This window comes from Plecotus auritus (assembly GCF_963455305.1).
Source record: "Plecotus auritus genome assembly, chromosome: 1".
Lineage (NCBI taxonomy): Eukaryota > Metazoa > Chordata > Mammalia > Chiroptera > Vespertilionidae > Plecotus > Plecotus auritus.
Window position 1 is genome coordinate 78,595,474 of NC_137770.1, and position 20,655 is coordinate 78,616,128.

Genomic DNA, 20,655 nt, shown 5'->3' on the forward strand with positions numbered 1-20,655 from the left:
TTATGTGTAACCAGAGGTGAGCACATCTAAATAAGTAGAAATGTTGTTTTCTATACTAAGTGTGCATAGAGGGCTCAGTTGTGGGAGGGGGAGTTAGTGATGTTGCTATTGAGATTTTTCACACATGTGGCTTGATCACCTGAGATATCTAACTTTTGGGGGCTGATCCAAGCATGACCAAAATTGTATGTATTTGTAAGTTTTCAAGTGTGTTCTTAATCTTTTGTGTGTTTGTATTTTTTTAAAATTATAATGAAAAGAGAATCATCCAGCTCCGGTGCCTCAAAGCTTGACCTTCACCTTTACTTGAGTCTAAAGTGGACAGGAATGCTTCTTCGATGGATCTCATGCACCCGCTGAACCTGGCTGCCCCTTAGCATTCTGAAACACCAAAGGAAGGTTTTCCAATTTACTTTCTCTGTCCTTTCCATCCCTGCTCCCAACCCCCTAGCAAATAGTGGTCAAGCAGATGGTTTGGGTGTGATGCCCCAGAGGCTAACAGATGTGAATTCTGATGGAATAACAAGAGGACAGACCTTTTCCGTGGCCACATACATACCAAACACATGGCCTGCCCCCCAACAAACAAATGGTGCCTCATATGGCTGATTTTCAATATTCCAAGACAGAGTCAAAGACTTTTCAGAATAAGAGAGAAGTAGGAATAGTCAGTAAGAAAGAATTCATTTCAACATCACAGGACAATCTACTTCTCACTCAGTTCTGCAGGGTAGGAAACATTTGTGGCCACCTACTGGCCCTGCCCAGTATCATCCTTGAAGGACACCAGATGTTTGGGGAAATAGGCCTCTTTCTAAACTGTCTGTGATAAGCTAAAAGTGTCCTGTCAAAATGGGGTCACTATGCTCTATACCTGAAACTAATACAAAATAATATTGAATATCAACTGTATATTTAAGTTACTCATCAATAAATTTACTTAGTACTCAGTGAAAAACATTAGTTCCCACCATTTCCACCCCAAGTTCTCTGTGCCCTCTGAGATCTCACAGGCATCTAACCCTAACCTTTATGATAAAATTATGGCCTATGTTCAAACTGTCTGTGTTAATCATTACCTGTTTCTCCATCACTAGACTGGTAGCCCCTCAAAAGCAGGGACTAAGGTTGTATTGCAGTCTCTTTGTATGTCTGGCACCTAGCAGATAGCAGGTACTCTACAATTGTTTATGGAACAAATGCTTTAATAAATGACTAAATTACCAGAAAAAAGCTACTTTAAGCCAAAAAAATACACAAAACTTTAAGGAGTTTTTTACTGGAAGATATAGACATAACCAGCTGGAACTAGTAATGGATCCTTTAAATCTAAGTCACAGTGGTAGCTAGGCACCAGGGCGGAGCCACCCAAAAGCACCTTTGCCCCAGTATGGGGGGGCGGGGGAGAGAGTGAGATAATCTATACACTACTATAGCAAGTATTTTGGAGGAAAGATCCTACTGCCGTGGGAAATCTTCTGTGGCCTCCTGTCCCTGAGAGGAGCTTACTGTTTAACACTAGCAAGGGAGATACTAACTGAAGTAAAAGCTTTGCTCACCCACCTTTGTTGGATATACCTTTCCACTTCAGAACTGATTTCTTCTTGGGAGCTACTTGCTTGCTATATAGATAGTTTACCCTAAAGGGACTGCAAACATTTTCTGTAAAGGGGCTGGAGGATAAATACTTTAGGTCGTATGGACCATGCAGTCGCTGTCACAGCTATAACTGTGCCATCAAAGTGTGAAAATAACCACAGGCAGCACTAGCTGGTTTGGCTCAGTGGATAGAGCATTGGTCCTCGAAATGAAGGGTCTCAAGTTCGAATCCCGTCAAGGACACATACCTCAGTTGCGGGCTCTATCAAGGCCGTGTGAGGGAGGCAATCAATCAATGTGTCTCTCTCATATCGATGTTTCTCTCTCTTTGTCTTTCTCCCTCCCTTCCACTCTCTCTAAAAATAAAAATAAAAACACAGTGGAAAAATACCCTCAGGTAAGGATTAACAAAACAACAACAACAAAAACCACACAGACCATGTGTAAATGAATGAACATGATGTGTTCCAATAAAACTATGGGCCCTGAAACTGGAATTTCATGTAATTTTCACATGTCACAAAATATCATTCTTCTTTCTATTTTCTTCCAACCATTTTTAAAGATATGAAAATCATTCTTTGTTTGTGAGCTGTACAAAAATAGGTGGCAGGCTAGATTTGGCCCATGGGCTGGAGTTTGACCTAAATCAGTCTCTTCCCCTCCACCCTGTTTGTTCTGTCTCCCTTCATACCTTTCACCCCAGTTAAACAATGATATTCAAATGTCAATATTTTTAGAAACTAATGGCCTCTCTCATCAGTCACTTACAGCTCAGTGTGAATGAATAAATATCATCGCCTTTCCTCAGAGGCCAGGGAGAAAATGAAGGTTAAGGATAGTCAAAAGGGCCCCAGCCGGGTGGCTCGGTTGCTTGGAGCGTCATCCCTGTACACCAAAAGGTTGTAGGTTTGATTCCCAGTCAGGGCGTGTATGAGAGGCAACCCATTGACGTTCCTTTCTCACATTGATGTTTCTCCTCAGGTAAATATTTTTTAAAAAGGATAGTTAAAAGGAAACAGGACAAAGCCAAGGTTAACCCAACAGAGCCGTGCCTGCAACTTGCAAAACGGAGCACACTTCGACTGCTGCTCAGGTCAAGTTCATTGCTCGTTGGAAAAGAAGGAGCTTACTTCCGTCATCACAGTGAATGTTTTCACTTCAGATAAACCAAGGGATGTTTTGGATGTTGTCTGGGCCTCACACATCTATATGTGTGACTTGCTGACCTCAAATTCAGCGACTGCCTGTGAGGGGTTGGTCTGGGCCTCCCTGAGAGGGAAAGAGGCCTCACAACTGACATGATCTGGTGTTGAGCCCGTCTGCACAGAATTAGGAGATGGATTATTGTGGATTTATTTTCCTTTAGGAATTAGGGCTGGCACTGGCTTAGCTTCCATGCAGCTGAGGTATTAACTGAAATACATTTCCATCTTAACAGCCGCATCCCATTTAGCCATGGTGACTTTGGGGTGACTTCCAAAGCAATCTCACCAGAATGCATTGGCTGATTAAGGCTAACTTTCATGTCAGAACTGTAGGCAAGGAGAAATGAAATGTACCACATCCATCTTCCCACTGCAAAATATGAAGCTGAACTGTGTGATGTAGGCTACTAAATAATGGTTGAACTTCCAAATGGATCTCCTTTAGTTAGGGAAGAACTGCCTCTTGCCCCCATCAACTAGCTCAGGAAGATTCACAGCTTATAAACATTCAAGGCAAAGTAAAAATGATCTACGGTTGCTGGCCTTGCACTGTGCTGCAAGGTTGTCTTGGTTTGCCATTAGGTCTAATTTAAAGTCCACTCCTTATCTCCTTACCTGTTTGGTAAATTCATTTAACTCCATCAGAGCAAATACAGGCATGTGCACTGAGGATGGCTCCCTCTGCATGGCCCTCTCCTTCCCTGAGAAGTCTCCTAACTCTGGGAGCCTCAGCTTCCTCATATGCAAGATGGGGCTTCAAGTCCAGATCCCAGGATTGCTGTAATGATCACATGAGAAAAACATGTGAAGGAATGTGCATGATGTGTCCCAATAAAACAGTGAACCCTGTAATTGGAATTTCATGTAATTTTCATGTGTCACAAAATGTCATTCTTCTTTCTCATATAATCTTTTGTTTTATCTTCTGTTCATCTAGAACCCAAACAGGAATATGTCCAATGCAGCTGCCTGGAGACCGGGGGGGGGGGGGGGGGAAAGGGGGTGGCGGGAGGGGGACCCCTGAGTCAGCTATGCAGGGAAGAACTGCCTCCTGTCCCCATAAATAAGTGCTTATCAAAATTATGTATGCCCCGGAGCAGGAGACATCTGATTTACAGGAACATGAATTTCTTGAAGTGTCGGGACTGAAAATATTTTTTTTCTGATGCAATTCAATTTGTTGGTAGCCCCTCATTTTTACCTGCCCTGTCAAGCCAGTTCTGTACAGATCACCTGTCCTTCTAGCCTTCAAACACACATAGAAAATCCCCAACACACTACCATGCAAATAAGCACTACACACATGCAGAATCAGCCTTACGAACAAACAGCTAGGTGGTCACCACATTCTGTGGTACAGGAGTGCCACCAAAGGGTCTCTGCTATAAAATACCTCCCTGCAAACTTGGGATGCATACCCAAAATGTCACCATGGTGGGGCTGTTCAGTTAAACTACAAAATCCCCCCTTTCCAAAACAAATATTCCTTAGAAAGGTGATATTTTACTACCACCAGATATTCACAACTTCATGAAAACGTATTATATTTTTTCTAAAGTAGACAGCCAGGGGCTTCTTTAAAGCTAGAAGAAGGAGGAAGGGGGAGGGGGTGGAGAGGGAGTGGCCCAGAGGTGGGGTAGGACCCAGCAAAGGAAGCGAGAGGAATACCAGAAGGACCCAGCATCCACATCTCCCTAATACTTGAGTACCATGTATAAATCAGGATTCTCGGTTATAAACAACACATCAGGAAGCTGTACCCTGCTGAGAACTGCATACATGCCCCACGATCAGCTCATTTTAGACAAGTGAGCAACCTTTGATTCTCACCATTCGCGGTCTGTCCTCTAGCTTCCCATTTGGACAGGAGCTAACAATGTGAGACAGATGGGTTTGATCAGTCCCAGGGGTGGGAGTAGGGGTGGGGGAGACTCTAGAACCTCAGGGTTGATCTATTTCTCCTTATCCATTCATTTATTTCAAATGGTAATTAAGTTCCTATTGCTAGCAGGCCTTGCACTAGATTCTATTTGCGGCCGGGGGGGGGGGGGGGGGGGGGGGTGGGGGGGGGTGGGGGGTGGGGGGTGGGGGGGGTGGGGGGGGTGGGGGGGGGAGAGTGGTGGTGGGCGGGGAGTATCAGAAGTAATATGAGATACAAGCATCACCCTAAAGAAAATTACAGTTGAATGGAGGAGACAAGGCATGAAGTCAATTTAATAAATGTCTCTATTAACTATGCATTGTGTTCCCAGCACACTAGAGAATAATTTCAAAACTCCATATGATATTGCATGCTGGCACTGCATGGCTAAGTGCTAAAGATGAGCAACATAAAGGGAAGGAAAGCATTGGGCAAGATCAGAGATGGCTTCTTGGAGAAACTTGTCCTTAAGCTGAACTTTGAAAAGAAAAAGAAAAAAGCAGGATATAGATTCCTCAAAAGGGAAGAGAAGGGGGATTTTTCCAAGACAGGGGACCCTCAGGAGCAAAAGCACTGAGGCAGAGAGAAACAGTCAGTGAGCAAGGCACCCTTCAGACACTGGCTTCACCTTAAATAGGTGGCTGCACAACAGAGTAATGAGAGGTGAGGGTGGAGAGTACAGTGGGCCTAGCCATGGAGAACTTGGAATGTCAGGCTAAGGGATTTCTGAGGCAATGCCGTGGAGAGTTCCTATATGGGTGAATCATATGTCAAAAACATGTCAAAGGAGGTTAGTCAAGGAATTGCTTTAGAGCATGGCCCAGGACAAAAGAATTCAAGACCTGATCCTTTGAGGCATATGTAGTAATTTGGGTGTAAATGGCCAAAGGCCTGATAAAGAGTAAGGTGTAGAATAAAGAGAAGAAAAGTCAAATCTGAAAGCACATTGAAGGAAGAGTGAGTATTCCTGATAGAATCAGGATTTGAAGGTAGAATAGAAAAATCACAAAGCCTGCCCTGGCCAGCATGCTTAGTGGTTAGAGTGTTGGCCCATGCACTGAAGGGTCGCAGGATCAATTCCTGGTCAAGGGCATGTACCTGGGTTGCAGGTTCGATCCCCAGCCCAGTTGGGGCTTGTGAGGGTAGGCAACCAATTGATGTATCTCTCTCACACATCTCTCTCTCTCTCTCTCTCCCTCCCTTTCTTTCTTCCCCTGCCCCCACCTTCACTTTCTAAAAATCAATGGAAAAAATACCCTCAGGTGAGGATATATAAAAAGTGCAAAGCCTGCAGGAGACTTGGAGAATGCTAGTGTATCTGACCACAATGGAGAAAAACAAAGAAACACTAATATGGGTGAGGAGAAAAGACTGGGCAGGTCATATTTTGAAATGTCTTACATGGAAATAATAACATCTCTTCTGTGTCACCTGGTCAGATCACCTCTGAAGACTGCAGGTGGTTCTATTTTAACTGGAGAAAGAGGGAGTTTTATGGAGAAAAAACAATAGTACATAATTTTCATGCTTGCACATTTGAAGATACAATCCTCCAAGCTTCACCACATAAATTTGCCAGACCCGTTCTCCTAAAACACCTCTTGCATCAGCATCTGCAGTAACTGATGACACTCACAGAGCTATCTTTTAGCCATAATCAAGAGGACCAAAACCAAGACTTCAACGTCCTTAACTTATGACCCACCACTGTGTCACCTCACTCTCATTTACTCCAAACTGTGGCTGGTTTGGGGGATTTTTTCTGTCTCCCACAGCTGATCAGAATGATTTCTTTGGGTCTTGGGGTAACATAATGAAGGCAAAAACAGGTTGTTTCCAAATCTTAAAGTTTTACTGATTCTTGCTGGTATGGGAGCAAAGCATGAATGCCTCCCTCCTTGCTCAAAGGGTGTATTTTGACTAAGGTTTATGTCACAAAAGCCCTTCTCTAATTGCAAATATTCCTAATTCCTTCCCAGTTTCCACTCTTTTCCATCTCCCTAACTTCCCAGCTACCAAGCAAAGCAGCAGGAAAAAAAACAGAAGAGAATGAGAGTCAGCCTACCAATACAATCTTTGCCACCAATTCAAAGATGTTTGTCTTCGCAAGTCCTTCTCCTTGGGGACCCTCAGCATCTTATAACATTATTTCACAAAGTCTCCATTTAACTTACCTTCTGGCACCAAGGTTATCTCTTCTGTCCTCCCCCAATGCCCAGCTTCAACAGACCCGACAAATGCAAACTTTACATAAATGCTAAGTATTAACTAGGCAGAAGCCAAAAGCAAACTATTCAAAGAAAAAAGAAACAAAACCAGAACAGTTTGCTTTGTAGAGTAAATAAGGAAGTGCAGAATGATAGGGGGATGAAATATGCTTAATGCTGGAGAACAAAGGAGAAGGAGTATTAACCTGCAGCTTTAGCTCCAATCTTGTCCCCTTAATTGAGTAGCCCAGTGTAGACTTCCCGGTTCTATTTGAAGTGCATTCAGCACAGGCAAATGCCCAATGTTTGTTACAGATCAGCAATTTGGCTCCACACTCCTGGAAACTCATGAAGGCTCCTTTTGTCTGGAACAGAGGAAAACTCAATTGGCTGGTTTCCTGACTCCTTTCCTCTGAGTCTATTGTGAGTCTGTTCTCTTAATCTCTGTGCCCCGTAGGCTTCAGGTGGAGAAATTGGAACTTCCTCCTTGAGAATTGGTCACAAGGGCTTCCTTTCTCCTGGAGCTCACACTTGTCCTGCCAGGGTTCCCCGGATGGAGGGCAGCCCTCCTCCCAAAGGGCACAGTTGAATCTCTGTACTAGTTCACATTAACTGAGTACTTACCGTATGCCAGGCACTTTCACTGAGTTCATTTAGCTCTCACATCCATCCTCTGAGATAAGTACTATTATAATTCACATTTTATGCACTGGTAAACTGAGGCACAAAATTAGGTAACTTGTGGAAATTTAGAAAACTGGTAAATGGGAAAACTGGGACTTAAACCCAGGAGTCTGACTTTGGAGGCCACACTCAGCTGCCACTCGGAAAAGGAAAAGGAAAAGGAAAAGGAAAAGGAAAAGGAAAAGGAAAAGGAAAAGGAAAAGGAAAAGGAAAAGGAAAAGGAAAGGGGTGGATGGTCCCCAAATGCTTTGCCTGTTAGCCCCACCGCCCACGTGGTTGAGGCTGCCACGGTGTGCCCAGGCCCTGAAGTAAAGCTCCTTTTCCCCAGGGCCCACAGTGGCCTTCACACTGGGGAACCAACGATCCTAGGCACTTGCAGAGGCTTCCCAAGCGTTACATGGGTGCAGTCAGTTTTAAGGAGACCGATTCGTAACCCTCCACGTGTACTTTCCTAAAATGTATCTTCTTACGAACTTACCAGTGTTTACCGGCAAGCTCTCTGTCCCACCCCCTTCCACAAGAGCCCTTCTTCCAATTTACAGTAGAAAAGGGCACCTGTCACCCTTCCCGAACATTGAGAAGATGCATTGTCCCAGGCTGCATCTAGGACCCCAGCCCCTAGGGCCCCAAACAAGGAACAATTTAAAATTCTGGAGCTGAGAAAGTGAATTCTAATGAGAGGATGCCATATTGTTTAGGAAATCAAACGTTTGTAATTCTTTGCTTTTAAAACAACAAACACCACCTAATAGAGCTGATGGATCCTTAGAAGGAACTGTTGATGCTTGAGCACTAGCTGACTTTTGGCCTGTAATTCAGGATTCAGGAACTGAGAGACATGGCTATAACAAAGCTTGTTTGATGCCTATATGAACACGATTATTTAGTGCTTACCTCTATTTAAATGGAAATAGGAATATAATTTTACATTCCTTTTTAATATTTATCTATGGATATATAATGCTTTTCATCCACATGTATATGACCAACTGGGGGGGAGACAGGGGTAACCAACCCATTCACTGGAGATACTTTTCCAAAACTTTTCACTTTTTATTTTTAATAATCATCAAAATTTATAATATAACCATGTTGTTATTACATACTAAAGGTCATTATAACAATATCTCAACCCAGAAGACTGTGTTTTAACACTTACACCAGAGGTCCCAGCCTTTCTAGTTTCACACCATCCTTAGTGAGCTAATAATATCTTCACTATATCCTCAGACCAAAAGAAATACTTATTGGTTCCATTTATTAATTGCTTTGGTTCAAACAACTTAATAAATATTTCTATACTAACAACACAGTAGCCAAAGATAAAATACGTAAAGTGAAAGAAAAAAACATATCTTTATTTCATTCTTAAGTAACAAGAATGGCTTACTAAGGAGATGTGTGCACCCAATTCCTTAAACCTTGGGCACCCCACCCTCATTTCATATTCCACACTGACATGTGTACTGACTTGCTCTTTGTTAATCCTCACCTGAGCATATTTTTTCCATTGCTTTTCAGAGAGTGGAAGTGAGGGAGGAAGGGAGAGAGAGAGAGAAACATCAATGTGAGAGAGACACATCTACTGATTACATCCTGGAAGCACCCCGACCAGGGGTTGGGGAGGGAACTACAAGCCAGATAGGTGCCCATGACCAGGAATAGAACCTGAGACCCTTCGGTGCATGGGCCTACACTCTAACCACTGAGCAACACTTGCCAGGGCCTGACTCGCTTTTAAAGTACAGCATTGGCCAAAAAGCCAGCCTTGCAAAAATATAACATCATCAAAGGAATGTAGTTTTGATCAACTGTTGAAGCTGTGAACTACTGCCAAACTGGTAGTTCATACTGTGTTTACCTTAAAAATTTACAATATCCGGCGGTTCCCTGTGATTCACTGAAGAGCCCCTTGCCAACTGAGTAAATAGTTCGGGAGTCACAGACTTAGAGCCTTATGTTCACAGAAAATGTTTAAAATTTTTTTATTTAAACATTTCTTTTGTTGCAGAGAAAATGGTTGTGTAATTAATGAGACTTGCAAGCATAAACTATAATAGTCCATATAATAGTCCATGGGAATGGAAATATAATTTGTGTATCCTTTAAAAGAATGATGTTAGATATCAATTTGATAGGGTGTGTAAATATCATTGGGTACATTTATTTTTTTTTTCCATTGGGTACATTTAAAAGAGAGCTATGACTGTTTTAAATGTCGGTATTACTGATATGCCAGACATTACATCCTTGGCCACTGTTTAAACTTATAATGCAACATTTACAGTAAAGTTATAGAAGCATAAATATGTGTGAAGGAGTCGTATTTTTCTGAACCCTTTTAGGGCCAGGCTTCTCAGCGTTGGCACCACTGGCATTTGGAGCTGGATACGTCTTTGCTGAGAGGCTGCCCTATGAATGGAAGGATGCTTATTAGCAACACTAGAGGCCTGGTGCACGAAATTCGTGCACGGGGGTGTGTGTGTCCCTCAGCCCAGCCTGCACCCTCTCCAATCTGGGACCCCTCGAGGGATGTCCGACTGCCCATTTAGGCCTGATCCCACTGGGCCTCACAATCCAGGACTGCTGGCTCCCAACTGCTCGCCTGCATACCTTCCTGATTGCTCCTAACCGCTTCTGCTTACCAGCCTGATCACCCCTTAACCCCTCCCCTGCCAGTCTGATTGATGCCTAACTGCTCCCCTGCCTGCCTGGTCACCCCTAACTGCCCTCCCCTGCCAGCCTGGTCACCCCTAACTGCCCTCCCCTGCAGGCCTGGTCACCCCTAACTGCTCTCCCCTGCAGGCCTGGATCCCTCCTAACTGCCTTTCCCTGCAGGCCTGGTCACCCCTAACTGCCCTCCCCTGCAGGCTTGATCGCCCCCAACTGCCCTCCCTTTAAGGCCTGGTCCCTCCCAACTTCCCTCTCCTGCTGGCCATCTTGTGGTGGCCATCTTGTGTCCACATGGGGGCAGGATCTTTGTCCACATGGGGGCAGCCATCTTGTGTGTTGGAGTGATGGTCAATTTGCATATTACTCTTTTATTAGATAGGATAGAGGCCTGGTGCATGGGTGGAGGCCAGCTGGTTTGCCCTGAAGGATGTCCCGGATCAGGGTGGGGGTTCCCTTGGGGTGTGAGGTGGCCTGGGTGAGGGGCCTGTGGTGGTTTGCAGGCCGGCCACACCCCCTGGTGACCCAAGCAGAGGCCCTGGTATCTGGGCTTTATTTATCTTCTACAATTGAAACTTTGTAGCCTTAAGCGGAGGCCTGGGCGGGCCAGGGAGTGCGGAAAGCTTGGCTTCCTCCATCACTGGGGGCAACCCTAGACTCCTGCTCTTTCCAGCTCCGTGGCTGCCGCCATTTCTGTTTGGGTTTATGTATCTTCTATCATTGAAACTTTGTAGCCTTGAGTGGAGGCCTGGGCCAGCAAGGACAGGCAGAAAGCTTGGCTTCCTCCATTGCCAGGGAAACCCAAGCCTCCCTCCTGCTCTCTGTGGCCATAGCCATCTTGGTTGGGTTTATTTACATATTCACTCTGATTGGCTGGTGGGCGTAGTTTGTGGGCGTGGCTTGTGGGTAGCAGAGTGAGGGTTAATTTGCATATTACTCTTTTATTAGATAGGATTCCTGGCCTCTTCCCATTAATGCCAGTAGAATGCCCCACCCCAAGTTGGGCCAACCAAAAGTATCTCTCAATGTTGCCATATGTCCCTGAGGGGCAAAATCACCCCCAGTTTGGAACCGTTATTTTAGGGGTTCCTGAATAAAAAGGTATAAAGACAAAAAGCTAGATTTATACGAGAAGCAATAAAGCATGATCCTTAGGAAGCTGGGCTTTAGAACTTCTGCTCTCACTTTTACTTGCCTTAGGCAAGGTAGCTAATTTTTCTAAACCTGTCTCTTCATCTGTAAATGGGAATGAACTTTATTAGCAAATGAAGAGTTGTTGTGAGCCTTAGGTGAAAATGTACATGTGAGCTCCTTAGCAGAGCCTGACACCGAGTCATCTGTTAATAAAAGTTGTAGACATTAGTAGATAGTTACTCCCAACACTTCTTCAAGATGTACTTCCCTGCAGGAGCTCCTTCTCTGTTGCATCATCTGCCTGAACTCCTCTGTCTGAAATTCAGACCTTTTATAATCTATCTTCACACTATTGAGCTAACATCGTGCCCCAGTAAGAAAGGCTTTGCACCCCAGACTTACACTTATGCCATTTAATTTCTTGTCTGACACTAGTTCTGTGCTCTGTCACCATGTCAGACCTGTGTGAGCCACTCAGCCTATCTCCTGTGTGTGTGTGTGTGTGTGTGTGTGTGTGTGTGTGTGTGTGTGTTGGAGGGTGTATGTAGTGCAACTTTGTTATCTCAGATTGCGTCTTTAAACTTCAAAAGAAGAAGGAGAAGGGTGAAAGGAAGAAGAAAGAATGATAATCTGTAGACTTTGGAATGAAGTTCTTTTCCAGAGAGGCAGGATGCTCGCTGTTCTCTTACAGGCCATACTCCCCCTGCCGTTCTCCACTCTGCTCCTGCTCCTCTCTGCCTGCTCTGATTCTCCATGGACCCAGCTTAGGTCCCACCTCTCCTTTGAAACCTGCTCTGCTCACATAGCTGACTCATTCTCTAAATTTCTTTAGCCCTTAATTATATACTATCAGGTCACACTGGTCTTCACTTGCTTCTTCAGTCCATTATGTGGTTCCATTGAGGTGATGCCTCCTTTAGGGCAGAGAGTACCACTCATCCTTTTTCAGTATGTGTGTGTGTGATGCTCAGACTACCTCAGACAGCACTGAATAAATGCTGGGCAATCAGTTATTTGTCTGGATCATTATATTGTGGTGTGAGCTATACATTAAGTGTGCATCCTAGAAAAGCTTCTCTAGAAATTATCATAGCGTTGTAAATAAATAGCCACTTAAAGTTATAGAAGCATAATCAGACAGGGCAATGGCATGGCAATTCCCCAGTTGTTTCACATTGAATGTGCCCATCCATGACTGAACAGTGACAGGAAGGACAAGGAACATTAGATACCCAAGCTACTCTTGTTCATGCACTTTTACAAGCTCTAAGAATGCTCTCCAAAGTAATTCCTTCAATTGTGGTTCATTAACAGCCATTAAACAATCCCCTTCTGGCCTTAATTAATGACCTTGCCTTGGAGTTAAAGAGAGAGAATGGTTATCAAGGGCATTATTTGCTCAATTACCCAAGCGCCATAGATAATGTGTGGTAGTGAATTGGAAGATGGAACACCCAGCCCCTCTTCAATACCACAGCTATAAAACCGTGTTCTACTCTTTTACTTTTGCTTGCTTTTAAAATCATGTTCTAGGGTGTAACATCAGTCCTTAGTAAGGGCTTACATTCAGGGCGACCCCAAACAGAATAAGAGGATGTGATATCTTCCTGTTCCTTCCAGTAAAAACACTAAAACTCCTCATGTATGATAAGACTTAGGTTTCCAGATAATTTCAGGACCAATTACAGAGACTTCTTGTTTTTCTCTGGTTTCTACTCCTTCTCATAGTCTGCTGTTTGGCCATTTCATAGGTGACTTCATCCATAGGCTAGTTATACCCTATGTGGTATAATCAGACCTCCACTTGGAGGGCCTTGTGTTATAAAGCTACATTTTACTTTTGCTTGCTTTTAAAATCATGTTCTATTAAGTTTGGGTTTGTAACTATAAAAGAAATGTGTCTTTTTTAAAGAAAGGAGCAAAGTAGCCTTCATTAGAAAAGAGAAAAATATGATTGTATTTGAGATAGTTGCTAAGGAGATACTTGGTGTCTTATTGGAAATAGCAAAGCTTCAGGGAGTAAAGAACTAAGATGAAGAGAAATATATCAGAGGCAAGCACTTGGTCTCTAATAGGAAAAAAGAAATCATGGCATTTCTTGTTGATTTGCTTATGTATGTCAGTGAGATTTCTCTCTTTACTTGAACCAAGGGAAGGGAAAACAAATCTTTCTGATTAAATCAGAAGTTGTCAATAACTTGCGACTTCCTCCCACCAGCCTATAACCGATTTTGTACTAACATTGGCTTTGGGTCCTAAAGCTATTACAGTGCAAGGGCCAATGAGTGAAGGTGGGGGTGAGGGTTGGATTAAGCAGTGGATGTAAACCTCTTTGGGATTCACACCATTTTAAGTGTTCTAATATTGTACAACTTCTTAGTAAATTTATAAGGAAATTATTGTTTAAAATTGTATGATCTATATAACAGCAGAGGCATGTAAACCTGCTTTGCTAGCATTGAGGAAAGGATCCTTACTTTGTGGTGTACACAGTATGTGTGAAGGCTTCACTCAGGAAGTAACTCTCGAGAGAGGAGCATTGCAGGTGAGTAAGAAGGGTGAGGAACTTAAGGGAGAATAAACAACACTTCAGCAGTAGAATGGCATTGAGGAAACAAAAGTTAAATCCTGCTAAAAGCAGAGAGGGCAAGCTGGGAGGTGAGGCTGGAGGAGTGGATTTAGGCCAAGTCACAAATGTATTGTCTGCCATACTGGGCAAACTATGGGACTTGAGGAAAAGGCAGCTAGCTTGATCAGCACTCAGACAACTATGAATCTGGCAGTGCAGAACTTGCCCTTTTGTGCTGAGGTTTGGGAATTGCTCTCTGCCCACCTCCTTGAGTTCCCCGATCCTCAGATACCAACCTTAGCCAATTTGTTCAGACTCACTGGATTCACACTTTGGCTCATTTTCTTTGTCTGTTTCATTCCAGTTTGGCAGACACTTATTAGGGCCTGATTCTAGCTTGCTGACTGAATCTGCTCCTTTTCAGCTTAAAATGAGATTTCCAGATCATCCCCTTTCTACATACCTTATTTCTATATCATTCATATCCACCTCTCCTACCAAGTGTTTATTTTGGACATTCTTTTCAGCCCTGACACAAATTTCAAATGACTCTGCAACCCTATTTGAATAAAGGTTTTTCTGTTTTATTTTGTCTTAAAACACAATTGAATAATAATAATAAAAAAACAACAGCTATGTCCTTCCTTTCCCACTGTGGTATAATAAGAAATATACTTGGTCTTTTTTCAGTGGTTCCTGTCACAAAGCTCCTTTGAAATTTCTTGAATGATAGAAATGTCTTTATGTCATTCATAAGGAGCCCCTTTTGAGCCCACCTGAGTTTATGCTAATGAGGTGACTTAGGGTGGGGCCTCTTAGTTGCCTCAGGATGAGGCTGGTCACAAGAAAGACCAAGTGATTGTCCAGCTGGCCGGCATGGCTCAGTGTTTGAGCATTGACCTATGAACCAGGAGGTCACAGTTCAATTCCTGGTCAGGGCACATGCCCAGGTTGCAGGCTCAATTGTAGGGAACAGCTATTGGGTCAACCCTCGGATTGACCTGTAGCAGGGCCACAGACAAGTCCCAGCTTGGAGGGCAGACCCCTCTTAGATTAATTAAGTTTAACCTTATAGCCCTTCCTAGTTCCTTCCTAGGTAGCTAATGGGCTTTGGGAGGTGCAGCAAATGCTGCCAAAACAAGGTGAAACGCACAAGAACATTGTAAACATGTTGACCACTACCCTGGTTTTGATCTCACTATAAAATAAAGCCTTGGCTTGCAGGCTGAGTCTTTCTGTGACCTCATCCAGGCATGGGAGATCCACCAAGCCCCAGCTGTATTCTTTTGTCTGTCTTTTCTTTAATCTTTCACCACCCCTCCTCAGGCTCACAGAACCCTTGGTCATGCTGCTGCGGCACACGTGGCGCCCAACATGGGGCCTGAGAATGGGGCCATTACAATTGCAGGGTGAAAGGATGCTCCAGTGAAGCAAGTGCAGAAAGCAAAAAGGAAGGTAAGGAGCGCAGTTTAGTAATAGCTAGGCATAAAACATGGGAAATTAAGACTGTCCAAATCTGAGGACTATAAAGAAAAAGCAGACCCTCCAGAAGGAAATCCAACAGCACCAGCCTCGCATTGACAACATCTTTGCATCAATGGCATTTTTGAGAGGAGCCAGAGCATTGTCACTGACAGCAGCAGCCTGAATGCTGAGACCATCCCACAGAGGCTCGCTGACCTGCAGCAGCTGTGGGGCCTCCTCATCAAGGAGACGGAGGAGCAGCACCAGCGGCTGGAGGAGGTGCAGGGGACCCAGAGAAGCTCCTTGTCCCTTCGTCCAAAAGACTGAGAGTTGCTCCGATGATAGCAACATGGAAGAAGAAAACAAAGGCTACACAAGGGACCGAGGTGCTGAGTAGCTTTGGTGAGCTGCCAGTTTTCTCTAAAGTCTTGTGTGGCCAAATCTGAGGATTCTGAGTAAATAACTTTATTTTTTATTTATTTTTTATTTTTTTATTTTTTTAAATATATCTTATTGATTTTTTACAGAGAGGAAGAGAAAGGGATAGAGAGTTAGAAACATTGATGAGAGAGAAACATTGATCAGCTGCCTCCTGAACACCCCCTACTGGGGATGTGCCCACAACCAAGGTAAATGCCCTTGACTGGAATCAAACCTGGGACCTTTCAGTCCGCAGGCTGATGCTCTATCCACTGAGCCAAACCAGTTAGGGCAATAACTTTCTTTAATATATATATATATATATATATATATATATATATATATATATATTCATAGGTCAATGCACCTTAAAAAAAAATATATATATATATATATATATATATATATATATATATATATATATAATTGAGTTTTTACAGAGAGGAAGGGAGAGGGATAGAGAGTTAGAAACATCAGATGAGAGAGAAACATCAATCAGCTGTGTCCTGCACACCCCCTACTGGGGATGTGCCTGCAACCAAGGTAAATGCCCTTGACTGGAATCAAACCTGGGACCCTTCAGTCTGCAGGCCGACACTCTATCCACTGAGCCAAACTGGTTAGGGCAATAACTCTCATTTAGTAGTTAAAAATGTTAACATGTCTATAGTTTGATTTCTCTCTTATTGCTGTTTTGCATTGACATTGTTTTGTTATTGTTTTAATAGCCAGAGTATTGTTCTTGATGTTCAATTTTTAAAATGTTAAGATGTCTGTAGTTTGGTTTTTGCATTGGCATTGTATTGTTATTGTTTTAATAGAGCTTTGTTCTTGATGTTTAAGTTTTATTAAAATAGCTTAAAAACAAAAAAAGGGGGGAAATATAGGGAGCAGCTATTGGGTCGCCTCGGATTGACCTGTAGCAGGGCCACAAACAAGTACCAGCTTGGAGGGCAGAGCCCTCTTAGATTAATTAAGCTTAACCTTATAGCCCTCCCTAGTTCCTTCCTAGGTAGCTAATGGGCTGTGGGAGGTGCAGCAAGTGCTGCCAAAACAAGGTGAAACTCACAAGAACATTTTAAACATTCACGTACCTCTGGGGAGGGAAGAGGGATGGCTACAGTTTAAGCTCTATAAAAACTCTTGAACAGGAGTTGTTGAGCTCACATGTTGGTGGATGCAGCCACATACTGGTAAGGTAGGACACCGCTTACAGAAGCTCCTACTTGGGGTTCTTCTAGACCCCATCCTATGTACCCCTTCATCTGGCTGTTCATCTGTACCTTTTATGCTATCCTTTATAATAAACTGGTAAAAATAAGTAACTGCTTCTCTGAGTTCCATGAGCTGGTATAGCAAATTAATCAAACTCAACAAGAGTTGTGGGAACCTCCAATTTACAGCCCGTCATTCAGAAGCACATGTAACAACCTGGCCTTGCGAATGCATCTGAAGTGGGGGCAGTCCTGTGGGACTGAACCTTTCACCTGTGGGATCTGAGGCCATCTCCAGGGAGTATCAGAATTGAGTTAAACTGTAGGACACTCAGTCTCCAGAGGATTGGAGAACTGCTTGGTGTTGTTGGAAAACACACATCAGACCCACCAATCAATCACACTTGGCCATTTAAGCCTAAATAACTCAACATCAGTGTTCCCCACTCCTCAACAGTATTGGCTCGGCAGTCCTTGAAGATAGAAAGATTTCTTTGAAACCCACCAAAGTTCCTCCAGCTCTGATGACTTCATGGTTATATCCCTAGATTAAATTATCTACAGCCCATAAATGCTACAAATAATCAAAGCTAAATAATATGTTTTGCAATCCTTTTCAAATTTCTGGCCTCTGTAGATCACTTTTCTGTGTTAACACACACTCTCTCTCTCTCATAGAGAGAAGGAAATGCCACTGGGAGCTTCCCTGCTGCCACCCCCTGAGGCTAATGAGTGCTTATACACTGACTAGCATCAAGGCACCACCAGCCTGGGATGCTTCCATGGGGCTCCCTCACTCTAATGAAACAGACAGACTTTTTCACTTCAGTAGGCACTTGACATCCAAGAAACTTGACTGAAGTGTTGTGAGGTGAGTTTTGTCTCCCCCAGTTCACATTTTATGATATCTCCGCACCTGGCTCAGTTCTGATGGTATCAACACCATTGGATGCTTAGCACAGCACTGTTGGAACTCATCCAAATTTTATCAGTGAGTCCACATATTTTCCGTTTGCAAAATGATCAAATCTTGTCTTAGTCTGTTCAAGCTACTTTAACAAAAACACCATAAGCTGGGTGGTTTAAACAGCAAACATTTATTTCTTAGTCTGGAGGCTGGGAAGTCCAAGATCATGGTGCCTGCAGATCCAGGGTCTAATGAGGCTTTCTTGGTTCATAAATGGCAGTCTTCTTGCTGTGTCCTCACAGGGCAGAGAGCTAGAATGAGAAGAGACAGTATTATGAAATGAATTGTTTGCCTCAAAATTTACACATGAAGCCCTAGCCCCTAGTATGGAAGAATGTGACTGTATTTGGAGATTAGGCTTTTAAAGAGGTGATTAAGTTAAGATGAGGCCATTAGGTGGACCCTAATCCAATCTGCCTGGTGTCCTTATAAGAAAAGAAGATTACGTCACACAAAGAGACACTGGGGATGTACGTGCACAGAGAACTGACCAAGTGAGGATGCAGAGAAGAGGTGGACATCTACAAACCAAGGAGAGAGGCCTCAGAAGACTTACCCTACCTATAACGTAATCTTAGACATTGAGCCTCCAGAAGTGTGAGAAAATTAATTTCTGCTGTTTAAGCCACGCAGTCTGTGGTATTTCATTATGGCAGCCCTAGCAAATAAATACAGACAATAATAGACAATTGTTAACAAGCATTTGAATAAAAAAAAAAAGAGAATTTCATGTAATACAAATAAAATGGCCCAGTGATCTCACAGCTCCCCCCATACTTCCATGGTATTTGGAGGGAAATAGCACCCCCATCAACCCTCTGAGAAACTGGACCTGATTTACTGCCATTACCCAGGTGCCTAGCATTGAACTATTGACTGTACATTCTGGTTTTCACCTACTGTAGATCAATTACTGTGTATTAATTCATTTTAGTGACTCTGAAATGTGTCCTGGTTTATATGACAAACTATTTGGTCATCTTTACAGGGAAGTTGGGATAACATGACTCTCTCCAGGAAATCTCTCTTAGCTGGGATCAAAAAACGAAGCAACAGTTTTCCAAGATGATGTGCTGAAAGAGAAAAGGAACCACATGTCAGTGGCTCTATGGCAAGCTCATACCAAAAACACATGAGCAAGCAAACAAATCAAAAGCAAAACTTAGTGCATTATTGTAGGCCTTTGTGCCACACACACCATCAGCCTAGAAACCCTCCTCGGTCCCCAGGTCTAAGTGCATGGTGTTGCATCTCACATCTGACCTCTCTTCCTCCATATTTCCTCAAAGGGTTTCTAAGGGATTTTAGCTTTTGTGATTTCTCCCATTAAGCCTACTTTTAAAAGGAATCACTGGTACTTGGTTCATCTGCATAAATACACGTGGGCCTAGGGAAGAAACTCAGTGTAATGGACCTGCTTCCCTCAACTTCTCACCTCTGCATAGAGAGGAGGAAGCTATTTCCCCTTTTCCCAGGCGGAACTAAAGATACAAATAAAAATGTAAAAGAGAAACTATAAAGAGAGTAGATCCTAAATATTCTCACCACCAAAAAAAAATTATAATTCTGTGAGGTGATGGATGTGTTAATAACCTTAGTGTGGTCATCATTTTGCAATAAATACATATAGTGTATGCATCAAATCATTATGCTGTACACCTTAAACTTACACACTTCGTATGTCAATTATAGCTCAATAAAGCTGGAATAGTAAAAGAGCAGCTGTAGCCGAAATCGGTTTGGCTCAGTGGATAGAGTGTCAGCCTGCGGACTGAAGGGTTCTGGGTTCGATTCTGGTCAAGGGCATGTACCTTGGTTGCGGGCACATCCCCAGTGGGAGGTGTGCAGGAGGCAGCTGATCGATGTTTCTCGCTCTCTATCCCTCTCCCTTCCTCTCTGTAAAATATCAATAAAATATATTAAAAAAAAAAAAGAGCAGCTGTAATGAGGAAGATGGCCAGCAAACAACAGTAGCTCAAGGAAAAATAAAATCTTTATATGAAATAACTGGAATCTCGGGAAGTAGCCTCCTAGATGCTATTTTTATTTTCAGCATTTCAGGTTAACACAGATTGAGTTAATGATGTTTTCCTATAGCTCCCAGGCAACTCAGAAATGGCAGGACTCAGACTGGCAGAGATGCACTTGCTGCAGATTTGGAAGGGATGAGGAGGCTGGCCTGGGGTTGTGTTCAGTCCCCCAGCTGTAGATATAGAGGGAAGTAGTATATCATCAGGGATTGTCTATTGCACCCCAGGCACGTGGCAATTTTCACGGGTCCTCTCCTTGTCAGTTTCACCAGTTTGAATCGACTGCTCAATTTCAGTGGCAAACAGGCTTTTTTATTGTAGTAACCCCAGAGGTTCAATGATGGAAAATGAGCTCTCTTAGAGTAGGAGATCATTTAGGAATCCTGAATTCCATTTCACCCCTGGTGTTTATGTTTTCCATGGGAGAGATGAAAATGTGTAGGTTCAGAAAAGGAAATTTCTGAAACCCTAATGGGAATGTTTCAGATGTTTCCTGCTGCTTAACATATTGTTAAAGACCAGAGAATCAGCTCAAACTGAGGTTCGCTTGTCGGTTGAGGAGTGATTG